Genomic DNA, 26,751 nt, shown 5'->3' on the forward strand with positions numbered 1-26,751 from the left:
GGCAGAATGAGTGGGTGGGACTGTTTTGATCGAATCGGAATGCAGCTTTGGTTCAAATAAATAGCACCAAAATGCAGGTGGCTTTTCCGACTCATTAATGAGAGCCAGTGTGACATTTTCAAATCAAATATTGGATTTAGAAGAAGAACCAAATTGAGTTTTCGCTGCCAGACTTTAAGGGCTCAGGCTAAGAAAGGAAATACAGATAAAGGGTGGTGTATTAGCGTTGGTATGAAATAGCAGAACATGTAGAGTAAACTTGAAAAAATAGAGAAGAAAAGCAGTAAAAGCACTAGATATATAACGCCAGTCAGTGGTGGACCGTAACTAGTACATTTTTTGAAATATCTGTATTTTATCTGAGTACATTCCAAAGCATAATATAATACTCTTTACTCCACTACATTTCCTAAAATCATGTCATTCCTCATTATTTTGAACTGAAGAAATCGTCAAATGTTTTGAGAGGGAATAGCAGTGTCAGATTCGTGAATGAATTGATCATTTTCAATGAACCTTATCGCACTGAACGATTCATTCGCAAAATTGGACTGATGTGATTGCTATTGTTCCCGAGTCACCGACTCATTGATTCAATTATCCCTTCAGAGTGATTCTCCAGTTAACGATTCACTAAATGCACTAGTTTGACTTACATAGAGCCATTAACCTGGAGATCCTCTGAGCTTGAGTGCGACTGATGGTGCAAAAAGTAAGTTATTAATGGCGAATTCTAGCATTGATCATTGTAAGTGAAAATTATATTTACTGTAGGTCACGACTGTCAGTTGTTTGTGAACTAAATCTGGTGTAAGGTATGAGCTGTTTGAACCCACTGTGTAATGCTTATTTCTCATTTGTGTGTTACCATCTCAACAGGGTAGGTTTTAGGTTATGCTTAATGAAATGCATTTTGCAAATGCATTTTTTCATTAAAATAAAGCAAATTAATGCCCATTCATCTTCCACGTTGCCATAGCAGTTTCAAATGATATAAAACTAGCATGTTTGTATTGCGTTCTTCTTAAAATATTATGCAACACACATTTTGTTTTTCCTAAAAAATTTTTTAATACTATGTTATATTTGATTTATTACGCCTACTTGTTTGCACACATGAAGTATCAGTAACCTAAATTAGTATTTTAATATATTTAAAGGTGCTAAAGTGGATCTTTTCGTCGACTGAGAAATCAAAGACACGAGTGTTTACCACCGGCATTCGCTGTGTCGTGTTAGTGGATTCATTATGTCGGACTCACCGCAGGTAACTCCTAATCTGCAGTTGTTACTCCTGTCTCCTGATAAAAACATTGCATGCGGCGCCTGTAGAGTGTGGAAAGTTACTGGAGCGCGCAGCCGCGCACGTCTCGCACAAGGAAAGTCATGGCAGTGATTGACAAGCCAGAGGGCCAATCGTTTACGCGATCATCCTCTTTAGCACTGATGTTTTTAAGGCCCTACCTCGTGCACAGATGATGTATATTAATATTATTCCTTTCAGTGCACCTAATAAATAGTCTTTTATCAGTTAGTAAAGACAGTTTCAAGTAATATTGCAAAAATGTATAAAACAAAACATCCTCTTTAGCACCTTTAAAGCTTTAATAGTGCATGACAAGTTTTGATAATAAAATAAAACATTTTCCTGCAGATCAATACATATTGTATCTTCATTCACTAATCTTTCTTACTGACTAGTGCTGGCTACTTGACAATTCATAATAATTCATATTTATTACCTTTAATACTTAGCATAACCTGATTTTGCTGAGTTCAACATGTTCCTGGGTTAACATTTTTGTTGATCCTAGAACAACATTCAGATCAACCAATCAGATTTGAGGGACAAGTTTACAGATTTTGTCAAGTTTAGGCTTAAAATCATGAATTGGTGCTTCTACATCAGTGTTATTCATCTATCATTTCCCTCTGATTTTTGGGATAACTTATGGGTAGGGTTAGGTTTAGGGGTAGGAATAGGGTTAAGACTAAATTTTCAGACTAGAATGTTGTTCCAGGATCAACAAAATATGTTGACCCAGGAACGCATCTAACTCAGCAATATCAGGACGTGCTTAATACTTAAGTAAAAAATCAAGTTCTTTTAACCTTTAATATTTTATTAGGGTATCTACTTTTACTCAAGATTTGAGTATTTCATCCACCACTGTACTGTATAACGGCAAGCTGTAGATATTTTTTTAAACCATGGTAGATATATTTGTGCAACATGATATATTAAAATTTGTTCATACAGCTCACCCTTACCACTAGAGGAATATTGAGATATGAAAGAGCTAGTCATATAGGCTATATTTGTTGACATGTTGTGTTTACATAGCCAGCTCTGCACATACCCGTTCCTCAAAAATAACACCACAGAACCAATGGCAGCTTTGTTCACAAGCGTTCAAATTCTACTGGCTTGCATAGGATGCATGTTTTCTTTCAAAATCCTGTTCCTGTCTCTGCCCCTCTCTCTACGGTGCACTTCAACAGACTGGAGAATCTCTGAATAGGCCAACAGCAGGAGAAGAGAGAGCATGAACAGCTTGATAATGAGGAAGCTGATTAAGGAAATCTGTTTCTTTGCAAATTTGTAGACAAGATGGACTGTGTGGCCTCTGCACCCATTGTTGACCATCTGTAGGCATGAGGCTCCATTTGAAAGTCTTTCTTGGTGGTGAAAGGGTGTAGCATTGCCTTGGGGCATTAGTGTGTGCGCTGTGTTGGAGGACCCAGGGGATTACAACGGCTCGTACACTATCAGTTGAAATTCATTAACCCCAGCGGATAACCTCAGGAGGGAGGCAGTGAAAGCAACTGCCACTATTGCAGTGCTGAAACCCGTAATTATGCCGCCACAGGTGAGACCCTGTAGTCAATTAGACTGAAAGGGGCCCCTGCAGCAGGCTGCTGCCCCAACGGCTTTGGGCCTGGGAAATGGAGGCTCCCTCATGGAAAAATCCACAGTTGTACTTTTCCGTACTGCATGCTGATGGATTTCTATTATTGCTAAACAATTCAGGAAAGGTCTAGCTTGTTAGAACGTACTTCACGTTCACGTTTGGGGGGCAGCTTGTAACAAAAGGACCCCCAGGAATGTTCTATTTTATAGCCTACACTTAAATGCGAGGGCCCTCGGATGTTTGTTTTTGTTGTTTTGATTTCATTATTTTCAATCTCAGAAACAAAACAAGCATGCACTAATGATCAAAAAAGTAAATTATTATTTTAATAATAATAGTAATAATAATAAATAATCTTAGTAATATTATTGTTAATATTAATAATGATTATGATCATTTTATTAATTTAAAGTATTATTATCATTATTACAGATATTGTAATAACAATTGTTGTTGTTTAATAAAATATTTCACTTTAGGGCTTTTCACACTTGAAAAAGTTAACCCTGGGTCATTCTAAACCCCAGTAAACGGAATCCTGGGTTATTTTACATCACGTTTCACACTGCTCATAATTTACCGGGGTTAACAATTAATCCTTGGTATTCATAAACTGACGTCTCACATTGTACATTCCTAAACTCTGGGTTAACGTTCTTATTTGCATATTTGCAGTGAATGGACTGTATGGACATTTCAGGCTATAAAGGTAAAAATGAAACGTCACTAAAATTGTCGTGTTTTTGTCAGCATTTGACATTTTTCCTCACAAACGCTGAATTTACTGTTTTATACAATGTGCGGTGTTTCCGTGACTGTTTAAAGCGGAATGATATGAGGCACGCAATTGGTTATGTTGCTAAGCATCTAGCATAACATTCTAAAGGCCCGTTCACACCAAGAACGGTGACTATAAAGATAACCGGGGTTGGGGAGTAACGGAATACATGTAACAGCGTTACGTAATCAGGATACAAAAATCCAGTAACTGTAATTTTGAAAAAAGGGTGGATACTATCAGGATTACAATCATTTCAACTAAATAAATCATTATTTTGCCATAATAACACCATATTAAGCGCCGCTTGATTATACAGTATTTCCTGGTTCTGTTGCCAGTGATGACTCACGTGAGCCTATCTACAATATCCTCAGACGCAGATTGAATCACTGCTGCTAATTGAAACGATGCTGCCCGCGGGGAAAACACTTTCAATTCATGGAAATTTCACTGCTATTTTGTTTTCAAAGAAGAAAATGCAAAACAACATGATTGTACAGTGCAAACTCCAGCTACGAAAACACTTTCTTTATCAAAGAACTAAAAATAATCTGTAATACCATAATGTAGCCACTAGATGTCTGAATAGCCCTTTACATATATATTCAGGGCTGTGTATTCCCAAGTTGTGGAAATGAGACATGATTGCTTAGTTTTAATAGGTTTTAAAAGTAACCAAAATGCTAAACATTCAAATTAAAGCAGAACAAACATAAACAGAAATGTCTGATACAAGCTCGTTCAGTTTGTTTATGATCTGATGTGACTTTTATATTTTTAAGCTCTAAACAACAACAACAATAATAATATTGCAATAGATAATAATAATATTTTTATTGTTGAGACCTATTCAAAAGTATGGAACGTGTAACGTTTAAAAACTTGCAGAAATTGAGAAGAAATAATTAAAATTAAATTGCAATTTATAAGAAAATAAAAATGCTATTTATTTATAGAGTATTTATATATTTATATATATATATGTGACCTTGAAGTAATCCAAAAGTAATCAGATTACATTACTTTCATATTGTGCAGTTCTTATCCAGCAGGTGTCCTCAGCATGCTATGTTTAGAGTGAATAGCTAGTGTAAGCCATACTAACAGTGAATTTAGCTAAGTCAAAATAATGGAATAAAAAAAACAACACCTAGTCTTTTTCGCTGCAACTTTTAAAGGAAGCAAGACAACATGTCGAACGCTGTTTGCTAGCCTGGCATAATGATCTCATCATTAATTATTCTCACCATTTATTCCAAGGGTATGACCATTTGTTTTCATATATCCATTTTCTTTAAAGTCCCTGTAAAGTCAATTCTGAGAATTCTTTCTAAACACTTTATAAATGTTACAAATGTATTGCTGAAACACATTACAAAGTCTGTGAATTGAGTAATGCTTAATTGTGAAGTTAGAGCGTTAAACAGTTTTTCACCAAGTCTCTGCTCAGGATTTTTTGGGCGGAGCTAAAACGGGGGTCTAATGACGCACATCGTCCCCCGAGCATAGCCCCGCCCCTAACACTATATAACTGTCGATGACGCACCGAGTGTGGCGCCGCCTCTACAGCGGTTCACTCGCTCTATCTCGAGTGTCATTACAGTCATACAGCCCTTTGTACATTTAGCTAGTAATGCCTTCGTCACGCAAATGCATATTACATGGTTGTTAAAATATACAATATGCTCGGTCTCCTTATTTAAATTTCCTAAAACGATGATATGAAGGATTAAAGTGATCGTTCTACACCGGATAATTTTACAAACTTTCATCAGACAGCTGGGATTCACAGATAATCCGCTGTTTTTGGTGAATGTGACTGAACAGACCTCGTCCCCCCCACCTGCCTCGGCCTTCTTACCGTCCCGACGATAACCGATGATATATGGGGCCGGACAGAGTCTCTCCCGTCCCGGCCTTCATCCTCCTGTCTCGCGGCACCGTCATTTGTCGATTCGACAAACAGTCCGGCAGTACGTGCCCAATGAGTGTAAGTTGTCGTGTGTGCTTATGTTATAATAAGTAGGTAGTCCACAGTAACTCTGCTATAATGTGCAACCCTCTAACGTGATTCTTTTGTTTATATGCAGCATCAGTATGTTTGACTCATTAGACTCAAGTCAGTTGAGACGGCAGCTCTCGCGAGTGGGTGTGGTTTCAGCACCGACAGCGGACACGCCCCCGGCGTTTGAGAGCAGAGAGCGCTGCCTATTTTTTCGAGATTTTGATAACTTATTTCATTTACTTGCAGATTTTTTTAATCATTCAGATTTGGTTGGGTGGTTAATAACACATTTTTCTGTGGTGTGACAAGCTCAAAACACATACTTTAAAATGACTTTACAGGGACTTTAATGTATCCTTGAAAAGGGTGGTTGACTTGTCAAACATTGAGAAATTATCGTTTATCGTTCAACAAAATAGTTCGAAAAGTGATCCCAACAATGTAATTTCTCTATCGTTATCACGCTGTGGTGTGGACAGTGATATTCTTTTATATTTAGAATGATTTTTAGAACTTTATCATTATTACATATTTATTATTAATATTATTATTTAAGCCTGTCTCATATATTAAAATATCCTTGCAGGTTGAATTTGCCAGGTTTGTATAATTTCAAATAAAACATCCCATCTTCCTCACATCTTTATTTAACCAATTGATTTCAATGATTGATGAGAAAGTAGCATGCTAATCATTGTCACACTATACATTTTTAAACAGTTCCTATCTATGTTTACTTTACAAACATTTTTAATCAAAATTAATTTTAAAGATAAATGGAAAACTAATAAACTATGCATGTTATGTAGTTTGTTTTGCATTTAAGATGGGCTTGGGTATATCTCCACAATTTGACTAAACTGAGGCATGCTGAGAAACATCAGTAGAGCTGAAATCTGACAGAAGGTCACTCCTGCAAGGTTAGCGATAGAGTTTGGACATGGGAATTTATTTTTTCCCAGAGTTCCTTTTGTTTTACATCCACACACCTGACTACTGATAATAAACATTTGACTCGCAAACAGATGACAAGGGCTTTCCAGCAACCTGCATGGTTTGCAATTTAACACTGTTTGTTTTTGGTTCCCTAAGGCCGGTCGAGTGTTTGTGTTTGTTTGTGTATGTACGTGTACATGAGAAAAAGAGATATAAGGGATTCTCTGAGTCTGAAGATGCTGTTTTGATGACTCGGCAAAATTATCACAAACCATTCCTGACAACTACATAGGGGAGACCAGGGCTTGTTGTCACACTTTTTCTACTCCAATAATTTTCTCAAGGTGGGTTTATTTTGTAGGTAAATTTCTCTGCCTTGCAAAATGCAGCAACTAAGCCAACAATAAAGCTAAGAAGATGGATTTTGGAGGTTTTGATTGATTTAAAATCAAATTTCACAATTTTTTTCCCTCCCGAGTCAGAGCATGGTTGATCATAGTTTTCTTCGATCATAAATCAGTTTTGACTACATGTGTACTGCATTTTGTGATTGCATGTGATGGCAGTTTCGTATAGCCACATATTTACGGAGCCCCTAAAGGGACATGGTGGTTGAAAAAAATCCCAAAAAAATCATTGAATACTTTTGCGTTCTCTCACAAAAGGTTTGCGTTCCCCCGAGAAGGGTTCCTCCGAGAAAATTTGCATTTGCTCACAAAGCCATTACGTTCCCCTAAGAAACTTTGCGTTCACTCACAAAACTATTGCGTTCCTTTGCAAAACTTTTTTTGCGTTCCCCCGAGAAACTTTGCGTTTGCTTACGAAGAACTCAAACGTTTTGTGAGCGAATGCAAAGTTTCTCGGGGAACGCAAAACATTTGTGAGAGAACGCAAAAGTATTAAAATTTAATTTTTCCTCCCATCTCATTTTTTTTTTTTTTAAATTCATCATTATGTCCCTATAGTACGGTGGCCCAGTAGTGCACAACACAACTAAATTAAAAAAGCAAACATAAGTTCACAACACAACTGAATAAAGCCACAACACAACGGAAACAAGCCACAACACAACGGAAATGCTCCCGACCACTAGGGGGCTCTCAGAGCTCGGTAATATTAGTATTCCTTGCCACTATTCAATAAAGTCGACAGTCTTACAAAGATATCAACACCATGATTAGTTTTAAGTATGTAGACGTTGTATATCAACATGAAATATTAATTAAAAATCAACTACATGCACAATAGCTTCATATTTATACTTGTGAATGATTTGACGCGATACAGCGCATGATCCACCAATTCCACCAAGTGGTTAAAACGTATAATTTGTATTCATTACAATGACTTTATTTAACATTTAAAAACAGACATGTTCAAATTCCAAAGCTTGTTACTTCCTGTTGGTAAGACTGACAAGCTTTGGAATTTGAATATGTCTGTTTTTAAATGTTATAAGTAATTTTAATGATTACAAATTATACGTTTTAACCACTTGGTGGAATTGGCAGACGTTCCCTTCACCATGCACAGTGGTAGCGCGTCAAATCATTCACAGTTATAAATATGAAGCTATTTTGCACGTAGGTGATTTTTAATTAATATTTCTTGTCGATATACAGTGTTTACATACTGTTAAAACTAATTGTGGTATTGATATTACTGCCGACTCTATAGAACATTGGCAAGGAAAACTAACTTTACCGAGCTCTGAGAGCCCCCTAGTGGTCTGGTGCATTTCCGTTGTGTTGTGGCTTTATTCCGTTGTGTTGTGGCTTTATTCCGTTGCGTTGTGGCTCGATTTCGTTGTGTTGTGAACTTGTGTATACTAATAGCCAATATAATGAATATTTCCTCTATTTCACCAGGGAAACACTCACACTGTCTGTTTGTGACAGCATTCCCAAATAGCAGGGCACAGATGGGGCAAGTTGTCACAATGGCAATGGCAATGGCATAATGGCACAATAGCATATTATATATATATAATTAGTCCTGAATTGGTTTATTTTGTGATAATGACAGCTTACTGGACATTATCCCACCCATTATATGGGTACATCTCAAATAAATGATTAAATGTGCATTTAATATTGATTTGAATTAAAACTATTTTATTATGTGAGAAGAAATTGACTGTCCAGTTATACATGATATGAGACTAGGATTGGCTGCCAGGAACAATGGTCAATTACACAAAAATATTTGACCACAGAATGCCACGATTGAGCAATTAGAATCAAGTATTCCAGACAACCGTGTAATAAATATGCAGACTGTATATGTCTATGTCTGAATGGTTTGTCGGTGCGTTGCCATAGTGAGTCAGGCCCAGCTAATCCTGAGCCTGTCTTTAAGCGCTGTGTAGATAAGCTTACTGTGCAAGATTGACTTGGCAGCCTAAATACAGAAGACTGAGAGAAACAACCACGCACTGTTCAGCCTGAGGGGACCTAATGGAAATTAATGGGTTTAAAATGCGTGTGTGTGCACGCCTTTGCCTCTCTCTTAGAACTGAACCAGAAGTTTACACAGAGCCAGGATAAACTGAAACTCATCTTCAGGTCAACATTCCCTTAGATGTAAAAAAGAAATGAGATTATGATTCAAATCAACATTGTTATCTGCAACCCGACGCTCCCAGAAACCCTCCGCAAGTGTTACCCAAGCCCTTCATAAATCAGACAGACTCAAAACAACAAGCGCAGGAAACGGAGGGAGCCGTTTCCCATTAAACAGAATGTGCGTCCTCACTGCTCTGAGGGGGAATTACAGACTGGATCCGTGATGATGTGCAGCGAGTCTCTATATAGCTATTGGGAATTCTGCCACACCGTCTGGATAAAAGACAAAGAAAGAGACTCTCTCTCTCTCTCTCTCTCTCTCTCTCTCTGTCTGGTATTGTTCAGACAAAACTGGAACTCACACCATTGGTTGAGCCAGAAGTCGTTCTTTGTTTTGATAGCACTACTGAGGCACTAGTTAGACTCTCAAAGGAAGTCAACCCACAAATGGCTTCAAACTGGGGTATAGGAAAGTTTTATACAATAATTAAAATAAATAAATTCATTTTTTAAAGTTTAAATGGAATTGTTCAGCCAGAAATAAAAAATACTGTCATTTTTTTTCACCCTCAAGTCATTTAAGACCTGAAATATTAGGCCTACTTTTTGTTGAACATAATATTTAAAGATGCTATTTTTCATATTTACAAATGATTATATATTCATATACAGTACCATTCAAAAGTTTGGGGTTGGTTTGAACTCAAAAAAAGTTCATTGTACATAATAGAAAAAAGTTTTGTGAACTCAAAATATCATTGTAGTAAGCTGAACTTAATATGATTGAACATTTTTAAGTTCAAGAACCTTAAAAAAAATTGTTTTTCAGTATTCATTAATGGAGGTAAAAAAAAAAAACAGCATTTATTTGAAATAGAAATCTTTTGTAACATAGGCCTACTTTTTCTTTCTCAAACGTTTGATTGATTTGCCAAACTACATTATTTTTTGAACAATTACACAAATCCCAAGTATTATTTGTGCCTGAATTTATTTACAATGCAGAGGAAACACGTGGGCATATTTTGCAATTCTGCGAAATACACGAAAATCAAGTTTACAGATGCTAATGTTTATACAAATATGACAAAATAACCTGGTTTCAATAAAAGCATTATGCTAACATCGATGTCATGGATATCTCTGACATGGGTGAAAAATGGCGAGAGGTAATATTAGCTAAATCAGCACAGCAGCGCCTGCTTCAGAAAGGAGATATTAAGAGGCGGTGGAGGCTAAATAGGGTTGTTTTTCTGGAGTACAGAGTAATGACTGTTGTGTGTGGGGAGCAAACATAATCACCTGAATGCATGCTGAAACAAATGCACCAAATTATTGCGTTGAGAGAAAACTATACGTAATGGCATCATTACATCAGACTGATTCGGAGGCCGTATTTTTTTGTTTTCTTCCCATTTTGTGCTTGCTCGATCTGTCTATTTTCAGATCTCCCAAACATTTCATGCTGGAGAGTTTATTTTATCCAAACAAACACACATTTTATGTCCTTTTATGATGAAAAAGAGTAAGTAATAGATTGATGGAATGAAAAAAGAAAAGAAAGAGTGTTCCGGATGCAGCAATTAATCAGAAATTTTGAACACTCTGTGACTGCTGTTAAATTAATTTGAATGTAATTTAACACACAATGTTGTTTTCCTGATAACACGAAACCTAATTAAGAGAGTTCAGAATGCATTTGGAGATACATCACCCTTTGTAAACACATATAAATAGGGTTGCCAACTTTTAAATTCAGCTTGGAGTGAGATTTTTTTATGGGCTTGGTAGTGACACAAATATCAATCTTGATTTGAAATCAATTCATTTGAAGGCAGTTTGGGTTAAATTAAATTTTTTCTTGGGTTAAATTCAGTATTTGCTTGGATTTGGATGTGAGCAATTAAAGGATTAGTTCACCCAAAAATGACATTTCTGTCATTAATTACTCACCCTCATGTCGTTCCAAACCCATAAGTCCTTCATTCATTATCAGAACACAAATTAAGATATTTTTGATAAAATCCAAGAGGTTTTTGTATCCCCCATAGAAAGCAACATAATTACCATATTCAAGGTCCAGAAAGGTAGTAAAGACATCATTAAAATAGTCAACGTGACTACAGTGGTTCAACCTTAATGTTATGAAGTGACGAGAATAATTTTTGTGCGCAAAAACAAAACAAAAATAACGACTTTATTCAACAATATCTTCTCTTCTATGTCATTCTCCTACATTGTTTATGTGCATCACGCGTATTGCTCACGTGAACAGCATCTGCCAATACTGAACCGACGTTCTGATGTACAACCTGGAAGTGCTGAACGTAAAGAATAACAGGAGAATGACACAGAAGAGAAGAAAATGTTGAATAAAGTTATTTTTGTTTTGTTTTTGCACACAAAAAGTATTCTCGTTGCTTCATAACATTAAGTTTGATCCACTGCAGTCACATGGACTATTTTAACATTGTCTTTAGTACCTTTCTGGACCTTGAAAGTGGTGGTTAAATTGCTGTCTATGGAGGATAAAAAAAACTCAGATTTCAACAAAAATATCTTAATTTGTGTTCCAGAAGATGAACGAAGGTCTTACGGGTTTGGAATGAAATGAGGGTGAGTAATTGATGACTGAGGCCCCATCCACACGGAGACGCGTTTCAGTGAAACCGCACAAATTTTTTATCGGATAGGCATTTCGTCCACACGGATCCGGCGTTTTCGAAAGGTGAAACCGGTATTTTTTGAAACCAGGTCCCAGAGTGGAAAAATTTGAAAACGCCATCTTGGCGTTAACGTGTGGACGGGGTAATCCGTATATTTTCTGAAACGATGATGTCATCACCCCACGTGTCGATCCTAGTCAGACGCGCTAACACCACAAAACAGCACCAACAACAGCAATAGCAGACTCTACATGCTTGCATTTGCATTTTGCATTCAGCGCGCAGGGTTATGCGCATGCTCCAAGTCTTCACTGCTTTAAGTGCATTTCTGCGGCAGAATTACAGTGCCACATAATGGTCTGGCATGTATACTACATCGTTTTGAGTCGTTTCAGTGGTTTCATGTGGACGCAGATATTTTTTGAGACAAGGAAAAAAAAGATCGGTTTAGGGTAAGCTCCGGCCTCAATTTTCATTTTTGGGTGAACTAACTCATTAAGTGAGTCACATTAAGTGCTCCAAAAAGGTTTTTTTTTTTTTTTTTTTTTTTTAATTTTGTATCAAAAGTTACAAAATTTGAAAGCTAAGAGTTTGTTTCAAAACCTGAAAGCATGTGTCTCATGCCAAATGTGTGAGATTTGGCAACCCTGATATACTGTAAACCCTGTTGCATATTCAATTTATTTATGTAGCATCATGCGGTAAACTGCGGCCTTTTACAGCACAAGACTATGCAGCACAGTAATAGCAACTAAAGTGGATTTGTAGCATGATTGTTTTTTGAAAACTGAAAACTGACAACAGACCACAGGTTAGCGCTGAGCGGCGAAAGATAAACGGATGTGTTTAGTACCTGATGAATCTGAGGGAATTATCACGGCAGGCAGAGATTATTTGATGCAGGAAATGTTCCTTTCTCCATTGCGATAACACATTAATTAATCGTTCATCACTTCGGCGGTTGAAGTAGTCACAACAGCGGCATATGTAGCTGAATTTCTGTCATATCTCCTTCCGCTCCTCCTCAGGGTAAACAATTAAATGCCTGTTGAAGTGCATGATACCTCCTTTTTTTGTTTGTTTGCTGTTCGCTGTGCGTTTATTAAAAGTGCTGTAGCCAAAGCACAGATTACGTCCGCTCTTTAATGAAGGTGCGTTTGCAGCTAGACAAAAGCTGTGCATCATACAACACCACTATCAGCTGATTACGATTTCAAACACGCAGGCCAGCAGATTTGATATACTGTCTAATTTAAAAACACAGTGATGAGCCTTTCTTGCAAGAGATTCAAATGGAGGAAATTACAGGCGGGCTTGGCGAATGAGCACGTTTTTTTGTCAATGCTGGTAAATTAAAGAGTGATTTAGTATAATGGATTTGTCAGGTGTTGTCCCTGCCTTGATCCGAACCCCAAGGCAAAAAGATGATAATGCCCGGGAAACTCCATGGCAACAAGTTGGTAATCAGCATCACTGATGTGCATTACAGAATTAAACTATAGCAAAGACTGAAGAAATGTTTTTTTTTTTTTTCCCTTTGTGAGAGATTAGGCATGAATTTGATTAGACTAGATAGTGAATTACACTCACATCCACACACAATCGACACACTCGCTCAGTCTGTGCAGAAATGGTTCTCTTGAGCCAAGCATATGGGAAGCTGTCTCTGTTATTGGCCTGATTACTTCAGCTGTCTAGAAATCAAGCTCCGGCGTACTTACCCTCCTCCATGGGTGGGATGGAAGACTATTTCTGGTAAACAATCAATGCAGGATAAACATGGCGTTCGCGACTCCGAGGCAACCTGCCTTCCAGCGTTTAAAGTAGTAGTCTGGCTCCGTCGCCAACAATTAACGTGTTTAAGTACACATGGCTGCCGATTCCATCTGTTTCCTTGTCAGTCTGTCAACTTTTTAAGCCATCTCTTTTTAGCGGTTGAATCACTACCACGTCTCGTAGCTTTTCGCCAAGTCTTCCATCCACCTTCTTCAACGTGACAGCTTGGACTTGAAATGCATTCAGACAAACGCATACATATGTTTTTCTTTTCTTTTTTTTATACAAGTGCTGACAAAATGGGGACCAAAACTGCAATCTCTAGGGTGACTTCAAATTATAGTGTAGCGAAAAGTTTAGAAAGTAGAGTGCTCTAGCTCAGGTCTACTTGAAAGTTGCATTCGAGCAGACTTTTGGCAGTCTGCTAAGAGCTTGACAACAAAACAAAGTTATTTGTTGCTTTGAAGGCGAAAAACCCTTGTGAATTGTTTTCTTTTGTTGAATTCTAGAAGTTGGACCCATCTAAAACAACCTTCTCTATCAAAAGAAGTTGGTCCGAAGAGCAAATCGGTGACCTGTAACCGAATACGGCAATATAGCAAAGTGCTGAGATCTTAACCTTTGTCTTTCTCAGCCGTCTCTGAGGAGCCACGGTGCAGGAGGTGATTTCATTAGCACCACGGGAGGGCACAAGGGTGGCGCGACCATGCAATGTCGTCAGTCTGGAATCGCACGGATGGAGCTGGAAACACAAACCGCCCCATAGACCTGAAAGTCGTTACCGTACCCGCTAATTAGCTTCATTTGCTAAGAAAACAAACTGGGGCCAGATGGCGAGGCTAGCGAGTATTCATCGATCTTGAATCCCACACGAGTGCATGCATGAGTTGGAAAGTGGGTTGTCCACAGGAAAGACATTAAAAAGCTAGCTCTCCTTGAGCAGAGTGGTGGTTGATGGTTGAGAGAAGACAAATTAGCAGCAAAAGAGACAGATTTGAGTGACAAGTACAATTATGGGTTAAAGACGTATTTTTTGGAGAGCTAGGATGAAAGATTTGGGGTCTAAACATTTAACCAACAGCTTACTCCAATGGAAAGACTGATTACTCTGATCTAAAAATGCCACATCAGATATTTCAAATTGAAACATTTGGTATGCTACACCAGTACTGCAACTGATTGGTCAAATCATAAAATATTTATGGCTGTTGCGTTAAAAGTAGTTTTATTTAAATAGTTGAATTTATTGTAGTTATTATTTATATTATTTTAATTTATAATGTGCCTATATCCTGCATATATGTATATATTTGGGGGATCTGTGCCTTCTGATAGAGTCATCTAATTACACATATTGCATTGTTTTAGCACGTAATTCACCATTTCATGTTTATTTCTGAGTAAAACAGGATATCCATTGGGAATTTATCAGATGGTGTCCAAAATAGATTAAAAGCGAACTGTGTTAAGAAAAGTAATTTCAGAGGAATTGCCAATACAGTTATATTTGAGTTATTTTTTTTTTAAATTGATTGATGATTACGGAGACAAGCTTTCTTTTTTTCATAACATGAACAATAAATCATTCACTGTAAGTCTAGGGAAGTGCATTAAGAAATACATTTTGAGGTCATCTTGACTACATATAGTACAAATAGTGCTGAATTCAGTGAATAATGTGCAATATATAATTCACAAAAAAAGGAAGCATGTTTGATATGAAAATAATGACAATGACTTAATTTGAAGGGTTAGTTAACCCAAAAATGAAAATTCTGTCATTTATTACTCACCCTCATGTCGTTCCACACATCTTCAGAACACAAATTAAGATATTTTTGATAAAATCCGATGGCTCAGTGAGGCCTCCATTGCCAACAAGATAACTAACACTTTCAGATGCCCAGAAAGGTACTAAAGACATATTTAAAACAGTTCATGTGACTACAGTGGTTCAACCTTAATGTTATGAAGCAACAAAAATACTTTTTGTGCGCCAAAAAAACAAAATAATGACTTCATTCAACATGAGCGGTTTCAAAACACTGCTTCATGAAGCTTCGAAGCTTTACGAATCTTTTGTTTCGAATCAGTTGTTCGGAGCACATATCAAACCAAAGTCACCCGCTCCCACCCCCCAGTGGTGAACCATTGAAATTTCGAAACACTTATGATGTAATGAAGCCTCATTTACTGAAATCACGTGACTTTGGCAGTTTGATACACGCCCTGAACCACTGATTCGAAACAAAAGATTCGTAAAGCTTCGAAGCGTCAGTGTTTTGAAATCGCCCATCAATAGATATTGAATAAAGTCGTTATTTTGTGTTTTTTTCTCATCGCTTCATAACATTAAGGTTGAACCACTGTAGTCACATGAACTGTTTTTAGTAGCTTTCCGGGCATTGAAAGTGTTAATTATCTTGCTATGCAGGCCTCACTGAGCCATCGGATTTTATGAAGAATATCTTAATTTGTGTTCCGAAGATGAACGAAGGTCTTATGGGTGTGGAACGACATGAGGGTGAGTAATTAATGACAGAATTTTCATTTGTGGGTGAACTAACCCTTTAGTGCTTCCCTATTTCAGTGTATTTAGAGCCTGGTTTCATTAGATTTTGTGCAATTTTGCACCGAAATACAGTGACTTAGCCCATGTGTGTTGAGAAACGGGAATAACTCTTATTTTTGAAATCACTTTAAATGATTTAATCTAGGATGCAATTGCTTTCATTGAGTTTTCTGCGATCTGTATTACGTGTTCATCCTGCATTCTGCGTCCACCATCTGTAACCTTGAGCATTTATAGCTCAGAGATAGTAGATGACTATTTATGACCAGGTAGACGGGAAAGACTCCATTCTTTTTCTGGTAATCTAACTGAAGCACTGAAAAGAACACAGAATTCAATAAATAAAGAGGGTTGCTGATTCACTTGCTGATCTTTGGGAGGCCAACAGCCATGAGAGGACTGGTGGCAATATCCCTTTCATGCTCTACACTCATTTTAGCTAAATAACATGATTTAGGAATGTCTGCTGGTAATCTAATCTAGTAATGCTACTCTACTGAGACTGCTGCCGTAGCTCTAAGGTGTTTTAGTGCTTGCTAAGGCAAGTATCACTATTATTATTGCTCATACTTGCATGCTTTTCACTCTTAACCTACTGTAGGTATTAAATGTTAATTTGCCTTGCATTTCTGCTACAGACATGAATGTTACCTCAATTTGGTGGACAAAAAATAACACTGAAGGGGGGAAATAGTGTCCAGAGTCCAAAATATCATAGTGAGTTATGTTTAGGTATTTTGGCTTAGGCAAGTAAGCAACTACTAAGCAACCATTTAGTAATGTCCTAACACCATAGCCTCATGGCAACACACTAGCAACCACTCAACAACCACATGAACATGAACTTTTTCTTCAGAAAAAGTAAAAAGCTTTTCCCCCTTATATTACCATTCAAGCGCACATACTGTGGTCTTGCATATTGTGGTTTAAAGTAGATAGGAATTCTCTGTAGCACTAGACTGCACAAGGAGAATCAGTCTGGTGATTAAAGTGCTTTTCTGAGCATCGGATGACAGGAAGAGAGAAGCAGAGAGTAACTTTTTAATGAGAACCTCACAAAGATGGGGAAAAAATCAGTGAGTGTCATTTTAAATTACAGCAGTTTGTTTTTTTAAAGGGGATTTTTTTTTTTTTATTTGTTTTAAAAGCGTGTCTCTCTGTTACACAATGTTTCTAAGAAAAAAATAGGCTAGATTGTTGTATGACTTCTGTTTAAATTATTTTAAGGAATATTTCAGGTAAAATATAAGTTGTCAGCACTGACATGCTTGCACAACTACTTTTGCATAGTTATCCAGACAGTAGAGGGCTGTTAAACTGAACTAAAACTAAAACCATATAAACGTTTTTGTTTCCCGAAACAAAAACGGCAACTTAAATAAAATATTTAAAAGTTAAACTTACTTTAAATATTTAGTTGCCTAGAAAACATTTCTAATTTCCTTTTTACGGAAGAGGATTAGGGCCAAGCAATAACAAAAAAATAAAACCATCTCGAGATTAAAGTTGTTAAATTTCGAGAAAAAACTCGTTAAATTTCGAGAAAAAAGTCGAGATAAAATGTTGAGAATAAACTCGTTAAATTACGAGAAAAAAGTCGAGATAAAATGTTGAGAATAAACTTGTTAAATTACAAGAAAAAAGTTGTTAAATTACGAGAACAAATTCGTTAAATTATGAGAAAAATGTCATTAAATTTCAAGAAAAAAGTCGAGATAAAATGTTGAGAATAAACTCATTAAATTACGAGAAAAAGTTGTTAAATTACGAGACCAAATTCGTTAAATTATGAGAAAAATGTCATTAAATTTCGAGAAAAAAGTCGAGATAAAATGTTGAGAATAAATTCGTTAAATTACGAGAAAAAAGTCGAGATAAAATGTTGAGAATAAACTCGTTAAATTTCAAGAAAAAAGTCGAGATAAAATGTTGAGAATAAAGTCATTAAATTCCGAGAAAAAAGTTGTTAAATTACGAGAACAAATTCGTTAAATTATGAGAAAAATGTCATTAAATTTCGAGAAAAAAGTTGAGTTAAAATGTTGAGAATTTATTCTCGTAATTTAACAAATTTGTTCTTGTAATTTAATGACTTTTTTCTCGTAATTTAATGAGTTTATTCTCGTAATTTAATGACTTTATTCTCAACATTTTATCTCAACTTTTTTCTCGAAATTTAACGAGTTTTTTCTCGAAATTTAACAACTTTAATCTCGAAATGGTTTTATTTTTTTATTATTGCTTGGCCCTAATCCTCTTCCGTACCTTTTAGTTTAACTTGATTTACTAAAATAAATAAAACTGAAATGAAAATGTATAAAAACTAAGAAAGAAAAGAACATTTACAAAAACACACAACAAAATTCCTAAAATTTTAACTAAAATGAAAATGAAAACGAAAAATATAAAAATGAAATTAATATAAAAATGTGTCTCGTGATACTAAAATAGCACTGAGTGAGTCAATGTTTAACTTATGTAAATTTAAATGTCTATATAATAAAAAATATATTTATTTTGTTAATGATTATTATACAACAGCTTAACTAGTAGAAGAACTAATTGATTAGTCGACTACTAATCCAGGCATCTTCTAGTAACAACCTATGTAATGTACTAAAAATGAAAGCCTACCTTCAGCTAAAGATTTCTAAATTCCTGTTGACACGGTTTGTTGGTTTTTCACAAAGTCTAAATTATTTTCTGTGGTAATCAACAGCATGCCGCAGACACTGTCTAGAAAGGTTAACTTGCATTTAACCTCGAAATACTGCTATAAATTCAGTCATAACCTGAGGAGAGGTTAAGAAAAGAAAAATGTTTCACTTCCAAGCCCCTGTTTTACTCTGTGTTTTGTCTTTTGCCTTGAGAAATAAAAGAAAAAAACACGGCAGTTATACAAGGTTCAAGTGAGTTTCAGATCGTTTGTAATTTTCAAGGAGACCATCTACATTCCTGGCAAGGAGCGCAATGATAAGTAGACCAAGGTCATTTGCGTAATTTCCCTTAAAAATGTCCTCTCAGCCTCTGCTCCATCTTTCGCAATGTCCTACCATCTAATCTCTGCCAAGATCTGAGGAGCCCATTAGCTTGCTGTCGGAGGAGTCTGTAAGTAATCGTTTGCCGTAGAGGAATGAAATTGACAAGTGCTTAAGCCTTGAGCACAGACAGAACACAATTCCCCAGCACATTTCCGATAGCTCTATATAATCAGACGAGAGATAGAAAGTCACATCCTCAGCCCATCTTAAAAATCTCTATCTCTCCACTAAAACCTTGTTTTCCCCCTCTTCGCACCTTCTTGCCCTCTTTCTATTTCTCTGTAACTCTTTATGCCTTCATCAACTGAATATTAAAATGTTCCATCACTGAACTGGTTCATATGAGCCATTTGTTTGTGAATCGGACTACACTGGCTACACTGGTCATGCTGTGTGTTGTTGTGCATATGTATAGAATAATTCAGCACTGCCACTGAAAAACATAGGAAAAACAGAGTAAAAGATCAATGGGGGGAATGTTGCGAATCTAAATCACGAAATCGAATCGAAACGTGAAATTTGCATCAATATCCAGCCCTAGCAGCCATTATTTCATAATAAAATAGAGAAAGTGTAGTATGTAGTACGCTGTTCCAAACATAGCCATTCGTAACATTAAGCTGCCATCCTCGTTTCTTAGCATCCGCTCTCCTTTCTTCATGTCGTACTCTCCTTCCTTCGCATTCACCCTCTCTTTCTATTACCAGCGAGTTCATTGCGCTGGCGTTTAAAACACACATCATTCACTCAAATCATCGAGCCCTGGAGCTAAAGCCCAAGACCTTCAGATGTCATTGGCCGCTCTCTCGGCTTGTGTGGCGCTCCGTGTGTTTGTGCGTGAGTTATGAAGATATTGGGGAGTAAATCTGAGCCCCTGGACAGATGGCAGGAGTGTCAGAGCACCCACGGATGCGCACTTCATTTTTATTCAGGGACAGCGTGGAAAAATGGGCAGATAGGAGACAGGAGCGAGAGATTGTTAGAAACGTGAGGGGAAAATAAGAAGGCATATGGGGCGGTGGTTGAAGATTTGAGATTAAATTAAAATCTTTGTTGTCTAACAGACTGTGGAAACTTAACTGTTCAGAACAATGATTACTTTATGTAAAGTCCACAATGTAAAATGTAAAAATGTTCCCTGAAAGCATGTCATTTATTTTTATTTTTAAATTCAGGGGAAAATATACTGTAAGTAAGCCATTTGTAGGTTGATTCCCCCCAAAAATGTAGGGTGCAAATGGTTGGGTTCTGGAAGTAAAAATTCCATTCATATTCTCCATATGGGTATTCATTTTGAACAAAACGTTACGGGCAGACCTACTGGTATATACTTTTCTAGAAACATCATTTCAACTTAGCTTTTAAATAATCATGTTCAACACATTACCCAACATATTACCCATGATTCTGCAGAGAAATCACCACCAATTAGAGAATCAGGACAAGCAAATTGTGCCAAAAGAACACTTTAGCGCCCACCCACTCCCATGAAGTCTAGCTATACACTCTAGAACTAGTAAAATATTTGTAGGCCCTCGGCGTACAGTAATCAGCATATTTAAATCAACAAAATGTTATATTCTCTATCGTTTTTAATTAAATTTAGAGCTCCGAAATAAAGGCAGCTGAAAAAGTAGGCGGGCACTGTTGTACTCTATGCCATTTTTTGTGGGCAGGACTATTTGCTTGGCCAATTACAGATGGATGGTGCACAGCAAAATCTCCAGAGTTAAATCAACTCTGCTCAGATTACATATGGTCCCTCTCTAAATAGTGTTAAAATAACACTAAAGCAGAGTTAAAGTTAATGAGATAATTAAGCAATTAATTAAGGGATGATTGTGCATTAGTGATGAACACCTGCTGTTAACAAGCAGAATCACTGAAGAAAAGAGAAACACAAGAACTACAACTGACTTCCAGCCACAGCCTTATTAATTGCTTAATTATCTCATTAACTTTAGCTCTGCTTCAGTGTTACTTTAACACTATTTAGAGAGGGACCATATGTACTGTGAGCAGAGTTGTTTAACTCTGGGGATTTTACTGTGTGTGTTTGAATAAGTCAATATTTTTTAAGTAAAAAAATAAAAATGACACTTCACTTTTAAATTGCAATTACTGATCTGACATCCACTTATTTTAGATGTACATTTTTAAGATACCTGACAAAGAATTTTTACAGTGCATTGAAACTCTTTAGAAATTGAGAACTTTAAGCAAACATTGGATCAAATCAAATATAAGACTACGGCTTAGATATCAGCATTTTTAACAATGTGTAACATAAAAAGACAAACTAAAGAGGAAAGCAGATCAGCTCAAATAGATGTTCTAAGCCATTAGTAAAGCTCACAGCTGTTAGAGCTCAGCTCTGTTTCTCATTTCCGTTTTTTCCCGTTCCATTCCGTTAGAGAGAGAGAGAGATTAAACAAAAGGAAAACATTTTTTCTCTAGCAAGTGTGAAACATTGACACATTTGTGTTTAGCCTGTAACATTCAGGTTTATTTTTGTCTGAGGAGAAGCTAACATATTAGGTCCCTCAGCCTTCTCCATTAGCTGCCACTCAGAAATACGCTCAGTGAAGCCCTACAAACACAGATGCTCATCAGAACAAAAGCCCAGAGAGAAGAAGAAGGGGGGATTTGGGTGGGAGCATGAGCCCATGTCAGGGTCTGTGACTCAGTATATATTTGGCTCTCTGATGCTCACGTCCTGACTATTCTGTCTTCCTGTCTTGCTGACAGATTGAATTGTGACAATATTTCTGACAGTATTCCCATGATTTCAGACATGGCTCTGGTGGTTTGAGTTCTGTCTTTTTTTTGTTTCACTCAAGGCCTGTGTGACTAAAATCAGCTGACTGGTTATTGACTTTGTTTTTGTGACAAAGTGCAGTTAAAGATAAACATTAAGAACAGTTTTGTTGTAAAACAACAAAAAAAATTGTTTTATTTTACTTTATTGCAAATGTTTGTGACATTTGTGTTAATCTAGAAGGTTTTTTTAAATATGTAAATGTGTATTATGATACAATATAGAGAGAAACTATTTCAGGTTTAGGTCAATATAACACGCACTGTAAGTAAATTTGTGACGCTGAGCATGTGATGTTCACTTTAACTTACTGAAATCATTGCAGTTGCATCTGAATGGACAAATAATGGCCCTTTACAGAGCACTAGATGAATTACCTCCAGTAACAGTGATACAAATTAATGCATTGGAGCGTTCATGAAACTCCTTTAATTTCTCTTAAGAATTTTTTATCTCTGTCTGAGCTGCTTTGTTATTGCAGAAAATAGATGAAAACCCACCCCATTTACTCTCGATCTCTCTCACTCACTCAGATAATATAAGATTTTAGAATTAAACCTGAGCAGCAATTTCATTCAAAACTGACCTGGGTGACCCGCACTGCGGAGACGTGATATTAGCCGATGGAGCGGCTGTCTTTCTGAGAGAGAATGGTCTGAATAAAGCTTAATAAAGAAGCACACATTCATTACCATGAGACATTGTATAGCACTTAGCTTTTTAATCTTATGGGACACTGTGATGTGTATCAACCCTGATAAGGAGCCGCAGACTTACTAAACCAAAAAACGGCCACTAAGGTGTACTGTTAAATGTATGTGCATTTGTCTGTGTGTGAGACACTGGGAAGGGAGAGGGACAGACATTGAAAGAGTGAGCATAGCATTATTATGATGTCCATGTTCATTACTTAATTAGGTCAGCACTTTATTTCATTGTGTTTGATAAGTGCACTAGATTCAACTCAAAGCAAGTGGGAAAAATGCATGCTTGTGTTCAGAAAAATGGGATTGTCCGCTCTGGATCTGTTGGGGAGCGAGGAATTCCTAGTCTCAGCCTTCACCCACAGATCATTGGCTGAACGTCTGGTGTATATGGCACACAAAATGGGAAACACTTTGGGAGTTTTGAAGTCATCATCTGATAGGTTGAATTTGTGATTGGTTGCTTTACTTGTTGGTCAGATGTCCTCTTAAGGTGATGATACACGGGGCAACTTTTTGAGCAACGTTGCTGAGCGATGTTGCTTGGGCACTTTCCCATTGAGAATGGGCAACAAGTTTTGATCTAAAATATCCAGATAAAAATTTGTTGCCCATTCTCAATGGGAAATTGCCCAAACAACATCGCTCGGCAACATTGTTCAAAAAGTTGCCCTTTGTATCATCACCTTCAGGCAACCATTGGCAATATATAGAAAAACATAATATACTATGTGTATATATAATATATATATATTTGGTGGGAAAAAAAGCAGCTTTTTAGGTTAAGAAAAAAATAAATTGTGGATGCGGAGTGCAAGAGAACCATCATACTGGCAGACACTATTCTTATATTTGTTAGAGCTGACAATATTACACATCTCGGCTCTAGAGCCATGCTGGCTCTCTAAACGATGATAACATACTGAATATGACCGGGAGGCTGAGGAGATGAGTTTTTTATGAGTGAGTGAGCTATTTTGTGGGTATAAGAGGAAGATGTTTACAAGTGCCTCTGATGGAAAAATCTCAACTTGGAGATGAAAGGGGAAAAAAAGCATAATTTCATATTTCGTCGAAGCATAATTTTCTCTCAATAGAGATTTTCACTGTTGCACAAAGTGCACAAAGTCCGTGTTTATATACATACACACGTATACTATATAATGATACATACGTATATAATGAATTGAGTTGCTATAGCCAGGAAACATTAAACTTTTTTCAGATCTCTAAAAGAGAGAAAGGTAATTATGCCTGCAATTACATGTCAGTTATAAGCCAAAAGATCATCGGCGGAGCCAGCCAGACACTACCTTTGACCCTCGGCAATGAGAAAGCAGGAATAACTGACGAAATTAAATGGTTCATTGCTCGGCCTGTCAAATATACGATCAGCCAATATCCCTTCAGCCTTTCCAAGACTCACGCTTGATTGGTCGGTTTGACTTCTTCCACTGATCCTGCCGGTGGGGGTCAGTGGTGAGATGAAGCGTGTGAGGGGCGAGGAGGGGGGCACAGCTGACTGTAGATCGATATTCTGGTCACCATGCGAAGAAAAGTGGATTGGGCCACCTATCAGCAGTGCCAAACCGGATTAAAATCCTAGAGATATCGCCACACAGCCAAACAGCTTTGCTCTTTGCGGCCGGCTTACATGGCAGATGGGAAACTATTAAGATGAACTCAGAAAACAACAAGGAAGTATTTTTTCGTTTTTTTTCTTTCTCCCTTGTTAGAGAAAAAAAAACAAAATACATAAACACCTGCTGTACCGTCAAGAGGCCCTGATGGGTTTAACAGAGGAGGAGAGAAAAGCTTGTTAAGTGCTCAAGTCTCCATGTTTCGATGAATAAATATGAAGTTTGGATGCCAGATCTCCTTAAACGCATGCAGTCTCATGGAAATTAAGCTTTACGATCTCATCTGCTGCGGTAGCCTGCGAGGCACTGTCTGTCTTGTATGTAATGTGATTCAATTTAGCCTCCTGAATGCTTTGCATACGGATGGGCCATATCCAAGAATGCTTAGTTACGAGCCATAGTTACAAATTCCCAAAATTCATCAATTAGCATTGATAATGCCAATCACTTAATGTGATGTTATTTTTTCCCCACATGTAGGGTTTGCAATCAAGGACTGCAGTGAACTAAAACCGAAATGAAACTGAATCATTTTCATAATGTCTTCTAAAGGGACAGTTTACTCACGATTTTTCGATGCAGCCTATATGTTTGGATGACCAATGGCAGATGGATTTTATGGATTAGGGTTAAGAAATTTGTATTTACACCTTTGTGACATACGGTAAGCAATCATCACCTTCAAGCAGTCATTGGCCAATGAAAGCTGCTATATATATATCTATATATAGCAAAACATATATATATATATATATATATATATATATATATATATATACACACACACACACACACACATACATATATGTATGTATATATGTATATATGTGTATATATATATATATATATATATATATATATATATATATATATATATACATGGGTTTCATGTGACGTCACTGTATTCTATCGCCGCCATATTTGGGACCGGTCACAGCTGCGCGCCCTGTTTAAGTCTATGGTGACAGCAGCTACAACTACCAGAGGAAGGCCAACGAAACGCTTTCAGAAGGTTCACAACAAGTTTATAATATATCTTGGATATGTGGTGCTGTTAGCCGTTTCAACAGTCGTCAGAACTACAAATTTATTTGATCCCAAAGTAGTTAGATCGGCAGAATTATTGGCTTCATTCAGAAGGGACCACACCACTGGCAGCCAAACAGCAATGCACAACATTAATAACTGCTGGGACTGTCATTTACGTAACATTATAACGAGGACACTATTGTAATAAAATGTTGTGAATTCTCTGTGTTGTTGTTTCAGCGTGTTGTTGTGGTAAGAGCGCGTCGACTGAGTTAAACATTGATTACATAACTTGTTCAAACTTCACTTGTGCATTCGCGTCATTTTGTACAGATAAAACTTATTAATTTTATTAAGTATAAATATCTGATTATTCTCATAAAGGATGTGTTTCGTTGAGGTAAATAACCCACAGAGCTGATGATCATCTATAGCTTCAGTGCGAGCGCTCAAAAAGACAAAACATTAATATGATTGGGACTGTCTTCTTCTTATACATGATATTATAATCGTATATACTTGTAAAATAACGTTGTGAATTATTTGGGCTTATTTGCTGTGTTTCAGAGTTTCAATGAGGTTACTTCAAGTTCATCTGTGCGTGATTTTGTGCAAATACTAGTTGTAATATTATTTTTATTTTGTATTAATATCTGGATTATTTTATATAGGATGTGTTCCGTTGATTAATTAAAAAGTTGAAAGTTAATTAACTTTCAGTTTATGGGTTTTTTTATTCTCTTCAGCTTCAGCGTGCGCAGCTCAAACAGCAATGATTAAGTCATTAAAATGTTTAACGTTACTACACAGTATTATTAAAACTTTAATATTTCTTTTAGAAAACGAATGCATTATTTTCATCAACACATAGTTTGATTAATAATAAGGATCATGAACAATAACAGATTTTTTTTTTGTATACAATAACATCAATAACAGATTCATTTTGATAACAGTATTATTTGAGCTGCGCGGGCTGAATGAACACCCGTAAACTGAAGCGCTTTGCTAGAAGGTTAATTAACTCAACAGGACACATCCTATGGTAATTCATATATATTTATACAAGCTATACATAAAATTACAACTTATATTTGCACAAAATCATGCACGCATGTACTTGAACTAAGTAATGTAGTCAGCTGGTGTCGTGAATTTGTTCATCCTGTAACACGCCGAAACACAGCAACTAGAATTCATAATATTTTCAAATAAATCAAATAAATTTGAAGTTCTGACGACTGTTGAAACGGCTAACAGCACCACATATCCAAGATCTATTATAAACTTGTTGTGAACCTTCTGAG

Source organism: Megalobrama amblycephala, linkage group LG21, assembly GCF_018812025.1.
Source record: "Megalobrama amblycephala isolate DHTTF-2021 linkage group LG21, ASM1881202v1, whole genome shotgun sequence".
NCBI lineage: Eukaryota > Metazoa > Chordata > Actinopteri > Cypriniformes > Xenocyprididae > Megalobrama > Megalobrama amblycephala.